We start from the raw sequence: 12,937 nt of genomic DNA, 5'->3' as shown, positions 1-12,937 counted from the left end.
GTCGAAAGAACGACGTCTAGATGACCATTTTAGAAAACATACTTCCACTTTGAGTTTAACCATAATTTTTGGATATAGTTTCATGTTCATAATAAAAATCATTTTCTCAGAATAACAACTTTTAAATCAAAGTTTATCATAGTTTTTAATTAACTAACCCAAAACAGCCCGCGGTGTTACTACGACGGCGTAAATCCGGTTTTACGGTGTTTTTCGTGTTTCCAGGTTTTAAATCATTAAGTTAGCATATAATATAGATATAGAACATGTGTTTAGTTGATTTTAAAAGTCAAGTTAGAAGGATTAACTTTTGTTTGCGAACAAGTTTAGAATTAACTAAACTATGTTCTAGTGATTACAAGTTTAAACCTTCGAATAAGATAGCTTTATATGTATGAATCGAATGATGTTATGAACATCATTACTACCTTAAATTCCTTGGATAAACCTACTGGAAAATAGAAAAATGGATCTAGCTTCAATGGATCCTTGGATGGCTCGAAGTTCTTGAAGCAAAATCATGACACGAAAACAAGTTCAAGTAAGATCATCACTTGAAATAAGATTGTTATAGTTATAGAAATTGAACCAAAGTTTGAATATGATTATTACCTTGTATTAGGATGATAACCTACTGTAAGAAACAAAGATTTCTTTAGGTTGTATGATCACCTTACAAGATTGGAAGTGAGCTAGCAAACTTGAAAGTATTCTTGATTTTATGAAACTAGAACTTTTGGAATTTATGAAGAACACTTAGAACTTGAAGATAGAACTTGAGAGAGATCAATTAGATGAAGAAAATTGAAGAATGAAAGTGTTTGTAGGTGTTTTTGGTCGTTGGTGTATGGATTAGATATAAAGGATATGTAATTTTGTTTTCATGTAAATAAGTCATGAATGATTACTCATATTTTTGTAATTTTATGAGATATTTCATGCTAGTTGCCAAATGATGGTTCCCACATGTGTTAGGTGACTCACATGGGCTGCTAAGAGCTGATCATTGGAGTGTATATACCAATAGTACATACATCTAAAAGCTGTGTATTGTACGAGTACGAATACGGGCGCATACGAGTAGAATTGTTGATGAAACTGAACGAGGATGTAATTGTAAGCATTTTTGTTAAGTAGAAGTATTTTGATAAGTGTCTTGAAGTCTTTCAAAAGTGTATGAATACATATTAAAACACTACATGTATATACATTTTAACTGAGTCGTTAAGTCATCGTTAGTCGTTACATGTTAATGTTGTTTTGAAACCTTTAGGTTAACGATCTTGTTAAATGTTGTTAACCCAATGTTTATAATATCAAAAGAGATTTTAAATTATTATATTATCATGATATTATGATGTACGAATATCTCTTAATATGATATATATACATTAAATGTCGTTACAACGATAATCGTTACATATATGTCTCGTTTCAAAATCATTAAGTTAGTAGTCTTGTTTTTACATATGTAGTTCATTGTTAATATACTTAATGATATGTTTACTTATCATAATATCATGTTAACTATATATATAACCATATATATGTCATCATATAGTTTTTACAAGTTTTAACGTTCGTGAATCACCGGTCAACTTGGGTGGTCAATTGTCTATATGAAACCTATTTCAATTAATCAAGTCTTAACAAGTTTGATTGCTTAACATGTTGGAAACATTTAATCATGTAAATATCAATCTCAATTAATATATATAAACATGGAAAAGTTCGGGTCACTACAGTACCTACCCGTTAAATAAATTTCGTCCCGAAATTTTAAGCTGTTGAAGGTGTTGATGAATCTTCTGGAAATAGATGCGGGTATTTCTTCTTCATCTGATCTTCACGCTCCCAGGTGAACTCGGGTCCTCTACGAGCATTCCATCGAACCTTAACAATTGGTATATTGTTTTGCTTAAGTCTTTTAACCTCACGATCCATTATTTCGACGGGTTCTTCGATGAATTGAAGTTTTTCGTTGATTTGGATTTCATCTAATGGAATAGTGAGATCTTCTTTAGCAAAACATTTCTTCAAATTTGAGACGTGGAAAGTGTTATGTACAGCCGCGAGTTGTTGAGGTAACTCAAGTCGGTAAGCTACTGGTCCGACACGATCAATAATCTTGAATGGTCCAATATACCTTGGATTTAATTTCCTTCGTTTACCAAATCGAACAACGCCTTTCCAAGGTGCAACTTTAAGCATGACCATCTCTCCAATTTCAAATTCTATATCTTTTCTTTTAATGTCAGCGTAGCTCTTTTATCGACTTTGGGCGGTTTTCAACCGTTGTTGAATTTGGATGATCTTCTCGGTAGTTTCTTGTATAATCTCCGGACCCGTAATCTGTCTATCCCCCACTTCACTCCAACAAATCGGAGACCTGCACTTTCTACCATAAAGTGCTTCAAACGGCGCCACCTCAATGCTTGAATGGTAGCTGTTGTTGTAGAAAAATTCTGCTAACGGTAGATGTCGATCCCAACTGTTTCCGAAATCAATAACACATGCTCGTAGCATGTCTTCAAGCGTTTGTATCGTCCTTTCACTCTGCCCATCAGTTTGTGGATGATAGGCAGTACTCATGTCTAGACGAGTTCCTAATGCTTGCTGTAATGTCTGCCAGAATCTTGAAATAAATCTGCCATCCCTATCAGAGATAATAGAGATTGGTATTCCATGTCTGGAGACGACTTCCTTCAAATACAGTCGTGCTAACTTCTCCATCTTGTCATCTTCTCTTATTGGCAGGAAGTGTGCTGATTTGGTGAGACGATCAACTATTACCCAAATAGTATCAAAACCACTTGCAGTCCTTGGCAATTTAGTGATGAAATCCATGGTAATGTTTTCCCATTTCCATTCCGGAATTTCGGGTTGTTGAAGTAGACCTGATGGTTTCTGATGCTCAGCTTTGACCTTAGAACACGTCAAACATTCTCCTACGTATTTAGCAACATCGGCTTTCATACCCGGCCACCAAAAATGTTTCTTGAGATCCTTGTACATCTTCCCCGTTCCAGGATGTATTGAGTATCTGGTTTTATGAGCTTCTCTAAGTACCATTTCTCTCATATCTTCAAATTTTGGTACCCAAATCCTTTCAGCCCTATACCGGGTTCCGTCTTCCTGAATATTAAGATGCTTCTCCGACCCTTTGGGTATTTCATCCTTTAAATTTCCCTCTTTTAAAACTCCTTGTTGCGCCTTCTTTATTTGAGTAGTAAGGTTATTATGAATCATTATATTCATAGATTTTACTCAAATGGGTTCTCTGTCCTTCCTGCTCAAGGCATCGGCTACCACATTTGCCTTCCCCGGGTGGTAACGAATCTCAAAGTCGTAATCATTCAATAATTCAATCCACCTACGCTGCCTCATATTCAGTTGTTTCTGATTAAATATGTGTTGAAGACTTTTGTGGTCGGTATATATAATACTTTTGACCCCATATAAGTAGTGCCTCCAAGTCTTTAATGCAAAAACAACCGCGCCTAATTCCAAATCATGCGTCGTATAATTTTGTTCGTGAATCTTCAATTGTCTAGACGCATAAGCAATCACCTTCGTTCGTTGCATTAATACACAACCGAGACCTTGCTTTGATGCATCACAATAAATCACAAAATCATCATTCCCTTCAGGCAATGACAATATAGGTGCCGTAGTTAGCTTTTTCTTCAATAACTGAAACGCTTTCTCTTGTTCATCATTCCATTCAAATTTCTTCCCTTTATGCGTTAATGCAGTCAAGGGTTTTGCTATTCTGGAAAAGTCTTGGATGAACCTTCTGTAGTAACCAGCTAGTCCTAAAAACTGGCGTATGTGTTTCGGAGTTTTCGGGGTTTCTCACTTTTCAACAGTTTCTATCTTTGCCGGATCCACCTTAATACCTTCTTTGTTCACTATGTGACCGAGGAATTGAACTTCTTCCAACCAAAATGCACACTTTGAAAACTTAGCGTACAATTCTTCCTTCCTCAATACTTCTAACACCTTTCTCAAATGTTCACCGTGTTCTTGGTCATTCTTTGAGTAAATAAGTATGTCATCAATGAAAACAATGACAAACTTGTCAAGGTATGGTCCACACACTCGGTTCATAAGGTCCATGAACACAGCTGGTGCATTAGTTAAACCAAACGGCATGACCATAAACTCGTAATGACCGTAACGTGTTCTGAAAGCAGTCTTTGGAATATCATCTTCTTTCACCCGCATTTGATGATACCCGGAACGTAAGTCAATCTTTGAATAAACAGACGAGCCTTGTAGTTGATCAAATAAGTCGTCAATTCTCGGTAGTGGGTAGCGGTTCTTGATGGTAAGTTTGTTCAACTCTCGGTAGTCGATACACAACCTGAATGTACCATCTTTCTTCTTGACAAACAAAACAGGAGCTCCCCACGGTGATGTGCTTGGTCGAATGAAACCACGCTCTAAAAGTTCTTGTAATTGGCTTTGCAGTTCTTTCATCTCGCTGGGTGCGAGTCTGTAAGGAGCACGAGCTATTGGTGCAGCTCCTGGTACAAGATCTATTTGAAATTCAACGGATCGATGTGGGGGTAATCCCGGTAATTCTTTCGGAAATACATCGGGAAATTCTTTTGCAATGGGAACATCATTGATGCTCTTTTCTTCAGTTTGTACTTTCTCGACGTGTGCTAGAACAGCATAGCAACCTTTTCTTATTAGTTTTTGTGCCTTCAAATTACTAATAAGATGTAGCTTCGTGTTGCCCTTTTCTCCGTACACCATTAAGGGTTTTCCTTTTTCTCGTATAATGCGAATTGCATTTTTGTAACAGACGATCTCTGCTTTCACTTCTTTCAACCAGTCCATACCGATTATCACATCAAAACTCCCTAACTCTACTGGTATCAAATCAATCTTAAATGTTTCGCTAACCAGTTTAATTTCTCGATTCCGACATATATTATCTGCTGAAATTAATTTACCATTTGCTAATTAGAGTAAAAATTTACTATCCAAAGGCGTCAATGGACAACTTAATTTAGCACAAAAATCTCTACTCATATAGCTTCTATCCGCACCCGAATCAAATAAAACGTAAGCAGATTTATTTTCAATAAGAAACGTACCCGTAACAAGCTCCGGGTCTTCCTGTGCCTCTACCGCATTAATATTGAAAACTCTTCCGCGGCCTTGTCCATTCGTGTTCTCCTGGTTCGGGTAATTTCTAATAATGTGGCCCGGTTTTCCACATTTATAACAAACTACATTGGCATAACTTGCTCCGACACTACTTGCTCCGCCATTACTCGTTCCGACACTATTTGTTCCTTTCGTTCTATTAACCCCTGGTCCGTAGACCTCACACTTCGCCGCGCTATGACCATTTCTTTTACACTTGTTGCAAAATTTGGTGCAGAACCCCGAGTGATACTTTTCACACCTTTGGCATAGCTGCTTCTGATTGTTGTTGTTGTTGCGGTTATTATTGTTGTTGGGATGATTGTTGTAGTTGCTGTTGTTGTTGTTGTTGTTGTTGTTGTTGGGCCGTTTGTTGTAGTTACGATTGATGTTGCGATTGTTGGGATAATTGTTGCGATTATTGTTGTTGTTGTATTGGTGATTCTTATCACCGTTTTCCTCCCACTTTCTTTTGACTTGCTTCACATTGGCCTCTTCAGCAGTCTGTTCTTTAATTCTTTCCTCAATCTGGTTCACTAGTTTGTGAGCCATTCTACATGCCTGTTGTATGGAGGCGGGCTCGTGTGAACTTATATCTTCTTGGATTCTTTCCGGTAATCCTTTCACAAACGTGTCGATCTTCTCTTCCTCATCTTCGAACGCTCCCGGACACAATAGGCATAATTCTGTGAATCATCTTTCGTACGTGGTAATATCAAATCCTTGGGTTCGTAACCCTCTAAGTTCTGTCTTGAGCTTATTGACCTCGGTTCTGGGACGGTACTTCTCGTTCATCAAGTGCTTGAATGCTGACCACGGTAGTGCGTACGCATCGTCTTGTCCCACTTGCTCTAGATAGGTATTCCACCATGTTAACGCAGAACCTGTGAAGGTATGCGTAGCGTACTTCACTTTGTCCCCTTCAGTACACTTACTTATGGCAAACACCGATTCGACCTTCTCGGTCCACCGTTTCAATCCGATCGGTCCTTCGGTTCCATCAAATTCCAAAGGTTTGCAGGCAGTGAATTCTTTGTAGGTGCATCCTACACGATTTCCTGTACTGCTAGATCCAAGGTTATTGTTGGTATGTAGCGCAGCCTGTACTGCGGCTATGTTTGAAGCTAGAAAAGTACGGAATTCCTCTTCATTCATATTCACGGTGTGTCGAGTAGTCGGTGCCATTTCCTTCAAAATAGTCAAATGGAACAAGTTAATCATACAGAATATTAAGAGTAGTTAATAGTATTTCGTAGCATAATATGAACTCATTTATAAAAGCTTTTTCTTCATATTAGCGTTTTATAAGTTTAAATTCGGGTAGTACCTACCCGTTAAGTTCATACTTAGTAGCTAATATACAATTCAACTACTACAATTCTATATGAAAAACTGATTATAATAATATTTCGCGTTCAAACTTTTATACAATATTTTACAAACTTACAATACCTGCTTATTTTACATAAAGCATGAAATATAGCACACAATAACTTTGATACAAGATAGTTGTGAAGATAATTCTAGCTAGTACACAAGTCGTTCAGCAAAGGCAATAAAGACACGTAATTCATACGTCCAGAAACAAGTCATGCATTCTGGTTTTACTAGGATTACTTCCCATCCTTGGTCTTGTGGAACATAACCGTTATGGCCGTTGATAAGACAGCGTGTTGTAACGTCGTCAAAGGGACGAGGGTTACGTAATGTCCAACAGTCCCGTAACAATCTAAAAACCTCATTTCTTACCCCAATTACCGACTCCGTCACTTGTGGAAACATTTTGTTTAATAGTTGTAGCCCGATGTTCTTGTTCTCACTTTGGTGAGAAGCGAACATTACTAATCCGTAAGCATAACATGCTTCTTTATGTTGCATGTTAGCCGCTTTTTCTAAATCACGAAGTCCAATATTCGGATATATTGAGTCAAAATAATTTCTTAACCCGTTGCGTAAAATAGCATTTGGGTTCCCTGCAATATATGCGTCAAAGTAAACACATCATAACTTATGGGTTTCCCAATGTGATATCCCCCATCTTTCAAACGAAAGTCTCTTATAAACCAAGACATTCTTGGAACGTTCTTCGAATGTCTTACAAACTGATCTCGCCTTAAATAGTTGTGCCGAGGAATTCTGACCGACTCTAGACAAGATTTCATCAATCATGTCTCCGGGTAGGTCTCTTAAAATATTGGGTTGTCTATCCATTTTGTGTTTTTAAACTGTAAAATAGACAAGAGTTAGATTCATAAAAAAATACTTATTAATACAAGCAATTTTTACATATATCATAAAGCATAAGCACACTATATTACATATATTACACCACACGAATACAACTATCTTATTCCGACTCGCTCGTTTCTTCTTCTTCAGTTTTGGTTCGTTTTGCCAAGTTTCTAGGGATATATGATGTTCCCCTAATACGAGCCGTCGTTTTCCACATTGGTTTAGAAAAACCTGGTGGTTTAGAGGTTCCCGGGTCATTGTTACAACTTAAGGACTTCGGGGGTTGACGATACATATAAAGTTCATCGGGGTTGGAATTAGATTTCTCTATTTTTATGCCCTTTCCCTTATTATTTTCTTTTGCCATTTTAAATTCAGTTGGGGTAATTTCTATAACATCATCGGAATTCTCGTCGGAATCCGATTCATCGGAGAATTGGTAATCCTCCCAATATTTTGCTTCCTTGGCGGAAACACCATTGACCATAATTAACCTTGGTCGGTTGGTTGAGGATTTTCTTTTACTTAACCGTTTTATTATTTCCCCCACCGGTTCTATTTCTTCATCCGGTTCCGATTCTTCTTCCGGTTCCGATTCTTCTTCCGGTTCCGACTCTTCTTCCGGTTCCTCTTCGGGAACTTGTGAATCAGTCCACGAATCATTCCAATTTACATTTGACTCTTCATTATTATTAGGTGAGTCAATGGGACTTGTTCTAGAGGTAGACATCTATCACATAATATCAAACGCGTTAAGAGATTAATATATCACATAATATTCACATGTTAAAAATATATAGTTTCCAACAAAATTTGTTAAGCAATCATTTTTCAAGTAAACACGGTCGAAGTCCAGACTCACTAATGCATCCTAACAAACTCGATAAGACACACTAATGCAAAATTCTGGTTCTCTAAGACCAACGCTCGGATACCAACTGAAATGTCCCGTTCTTATTGATTAAAAACGTTCCATATTAATTGATTTCGTTGCGAGGTTTTGACCTCTATATGAGACGTTTTTCAAAGACTGCATTCATTTTAAAACAAACCATAACCTTTATTTCATCAATAAAGGTTTAAAAAGCTTTACGTAGATTATCAAATAATGATAATCTAAAATATCCTGTTTACACACGACCATTACATAATGGTTTACAATACAAATATGTTACAACAAAATAAGTTTCTTGAATGCAGTTTTTACACAATATCATACAAGCATGGACTCCAAATCTCGTCCTTATTTAAGTATGCGACAGCGGAAGCTCTTAATAATCACCTGAGAATAAACATGCTTAAAACGTCAACAAAAAATGTTGGTGAGTTATAGGTTTAACCTATATATATCAAATCATAATAATAGACCACAAGATTTCATATTTCAATACACATCCCATACATAGAGATAAAAATCATTCATATGGTGAACACCTGGTAACCGACATTAACAAGATGCATATATAAGAATATCCCCATCATTCCGGGACACCCTTCGGATATGATATAAATTTCGAAGTACTAAAGCATCCGGTACTTTGGATGGGGTTTGTTAGGCCCAATAGATCTATCTTTAGGATTCGCGTCAATTAGGGTGTCTGTTCCCTAATTCTTAGATTACCAGACTTAATAAAAAGGGGCATATTCGATTTTGATAATTCAACCATAGAATGTAGTTTCACGTACTTGTGTCTATTTTGTAAATCATTTATAAAACCTGCATGTATTCTCATCCCAAAAATATTAGATTTTAAAAGTGGGACTATAACTCACTTTCACAGATTTTTTTACTTCGTCGGGAAGTAAGACTTGGCCACTGGTTGATTCACGAACCTATAACAATATATACATATATATCAAAGTATGTTCAAAATATGTTTACAACACTTTTAATATATTTTGATGTTTTAAGTTTATTAAGTCAGCCGTTCTCGTTAGTAACCTACAACTAGTTGTCCACAGTTAGATGTACAGAAATAAATCGATAAATATTATCTTGAATCAATCCACGACCCAGTGTATACGTATCTCAGTATTGATCACAACTCAAACTATATATATTTTGGAATCAACCTCAACCCTGTATAGCTAACTCCAACATTCACATATAGAGTGTCTATGGTTGTTCCGAAATATATATAGATGTGTCGACATGATAGGTCGAAACATTGTATACGTGTCTATGGTATCTCAAGATTACATAATATACAATACAAGTTGATTAAGTTATGGTTGGAATAGATTTGTTACCAATTTTCACGTAGCTAAAATGAGAAAAATTATCCAATCTTGTTTTACCCATAACTTCTTCATTTTAAATCCGTTTGAGTGAATCAAATTGCTATGGTTTCATATTGAACTCTATTTTATGAATCTAAACAGAAAAAGTATAGGTTTATAGTCGGAAAAATAAGTTACAAGTCGTTTTTGTAAAGGTAGTCATTTCAGTCGAAAGAACGACGTCTAGATGACCATTTTAGAAAACATACTTCCACTTTGAGTTTAACCATAATTTTTGGATATAGTTTCATGTTCATAATAAAAATCATTTTCTCAGAATAACAACTTTTAAATCAAAGTTTATCATAGTTTTTAATTAACTAACCCAAAACAGCCCGCGGTGTTACTACGACGGCGTAAATCCGGTTTTACGGTGTTTTTCGTGTTTCCAGGTTTTAAATCATTAAGTTAGCATATCATATAGATATAGAACATGTGTTTAGTTGATTTTAAAAGTCAAGTTAGAAGGATTAACTTTTGTTTGCGAACAAGTTTAGAATTAACTAAACTATGTTCTAGTGATTACAAGTTTAAACCTTCGAATAAGATAGCTTTATATGTATGAATCGAATGATGTTATGAACATCATTACTACCTTAAATTCCTTGGATAAACCTACTGGAAAATAGAAAAATGGATCTAGCTTCAATGGATCCTTGGATGGCTCGAAGTTCTTGAAGCAAAATCATGACACGAAAACAAGTTCAAGTAAGATCATCACTTGAAATAAGATTGTTATAGTTATAGAAATTGAACCAAAGTTTGAATATGATTATTACCTTGTATTAGGATGATAACCTACTGTAAGAAACAAAGATTTCTTGAGGTTGTATGATCACCTTACAAGATTGGAAGTGAGCTAGCAAACTTGAAAGTATTCTTGATTTTATGAAACTAGAACTTTTGGAATTTATGAAGAACACTTAGAACTTGAAGATAGAACTTGAGAGAGATCAATTAGATGAAGAAAATTGAAGAATGAAAGTGTTTGTAGGTGTTTTTGGTCGTTGGTGTATGGATTAGATATAAAGGATATGTAATTTTGTTTTCATGTAAATAAGTCATGAATGATTACTCATATTTTTGTAATTTTATGAGATATTTCATGCTAGTTGCCAAATAATGGTTCCCACATGTGTTAGGTGACTCACATGGGCTGCTAAGAGCTGATCATTGGAGTGTATATACCAATAGTACATACATCTAAAAGCTGTGTATTGTACGAGTACGAATACGGGCGCATACGAGTAGAATTGTTGATGAAACTGAACGAGGATGTAATTGTAAGCATTTTTGTTAAGTAGAAGTATTTTGATAAGTGTCTTGAAGTCTTTCAAAAGTGTATGAATACATATTAAAACACTACATGTATATACATTTTAACTGAGTCGTTAAGTCATCGTTAGTCGTTACATGTAAATGTTGTTTTGAAACCTTTAGGTTAACGATCTTGTTAAATGTTGTTAACCCAATGTTTATAATATCAAAATAGATTTTAAATTATTATATTATCATGATATTATGATGTACGAATATCTCTTAATATGATATATATACATTAAATGTCGTTACAACGATAATCGTTACATATATGTCTCGTTTCAAAATCATTAAGTTAGTAGTCTTGTTTTTACATATGTAGTTCATTGTTAATATACTTAATGATATGTTTACTTATCATAATATCATGTTAACTATATATATAACCATATATATATCATCATATAGTTTTTACAAGTTTTAACGTTCGTGAATCACCGGTCAACTTGGGTGGTCAATTGTCTATATGAAACCTATTTCAATTAATCAAGTCTTAACAAGTTTAATTGCTTAACATGTTGGAAACATTTAATCATGTAAATATCAATCTCAATTAATATATATAAACATGGAAAAGTTCGGGTCACTACAAGATCTTGGTGGTGCTAGGCAAATACTTGGCATGAGTATTGTGCGTGATCGTGTGAAGGGTACTCTATACTTGTCTCAATCTAAATGTATTGAGAAAGTTGTAGAGAGGTTTAACATAAAAAATTCAAAGGCTCGTTCTATGCCTTTGAGTAGCACGATAAAGCTATCGAAAAGTCAATCACCTAAAACGAAAAAAGACAAAATGGAGATGGAAAAGGTTCCATATGCATCGGCCGTGGGTAGTATTATGTATGCCATGGTTTGTACAAGACCCGATATTGCTCAAGCAGTGGGAGTTGTAAGTCGTTATATGTCTAATCCGGGGAAAGAGCATTGGAAAGCGGTCAAATGGTTGCTTCGTTATTTGAAAGGTACTTCTAATATGGGATTGTGTTTCTCCAAAAACAATCTCATACTTAGGGGTTATGCGGATGCTGATTTGGGTGGATGTGATGGTTCGGGGGAAAGCACTACGGGTTATGTTTTCACAATAGGAAAGACGGCGGTTAGTTGGATGTCTCGACTACAAAAGAGTGTTGCTTTATCAACCACCGAAGCCGAATATATGGCTATTGCAGAAGCTTCTAAAGAGCTTGTTTGGTTGAAAAACTTCTTAGGTGAGTTGGGTAAAAGACAAGACTATTGCGTCTTGAATTGTGATAATCAAAGTGCGGTTCATCTTGGGAAGAATCCGGTGTTTCATAGTCGTACGAAACACATCAAAATAAGGTATCATTTTATTTGACAACATATAAATGATGGTACTTTATTATTGGAGAAAATCCTTGGTACGAAGAATCCTGCTGATATGTTTACTAAGGTTGTTACGACAGAGAAATTGAGGTTTTGCATTACCTCAATTGGTCTTCTAATGAATTGATGAGACAAGACCCCAACTAGAGAATTAGAGAGTTAATGTTTCAATTCTAACAAGTAGTGTTGAAGACCTTGTATCGAAAGTCTGCTCATCTGAAGTATGTGTTGAGTGTGCGTGTCCCAAATGGAGTTTGGCGGTATAATGGTGGTTTAACGTTCTTGGTTAGATCGTTGATATTTTAGGTTGACGAAGGTTGGGTTTGTTTAAAGTCTCCAAGTGGGAGATTGTTGGAGATATGGAGAACTTTAAACAATTAGAGGGAAGATTCCAGGAAACTCACACGAAGCTTCCACGAAGTTGTTAGGAAACTCACATGTGGCTTCCACGAAGTTGTTAGGAAACTCACATGTAGCTTCCACAAAGTTGTGAGGAAATTCACATGTAGCTTCCACGAAGCTATCAGGAAACTCACATGAAGCTTCAAGGAATTGTTTTTAGCTTACTCCTTAAACCATTCTATAAATAGACCCTCTTGTA

This window comes from Rutidosis leptorrhynchoides, chromosome 3, assembly GCF_046630445.1.
Source record: "Rutidosis leptorrhynchoides isolate AG116_Rl617_1_P2 chromosome 3, CSIRO_AGI_Rlap_v1, whole genome shotgun sequence".
In the NCBI taxonomy this organism is placed as follows: domain Eukaryota; kingdom Viridiplantae; phylum Streptophyta; class Magnoliopsida; order Asterales; family Asteraceae; genus Rutidosis; species Rutidosis leptorrhynchoides.
Note: the sequence above shows the minus strand (reverse complement) of the source record.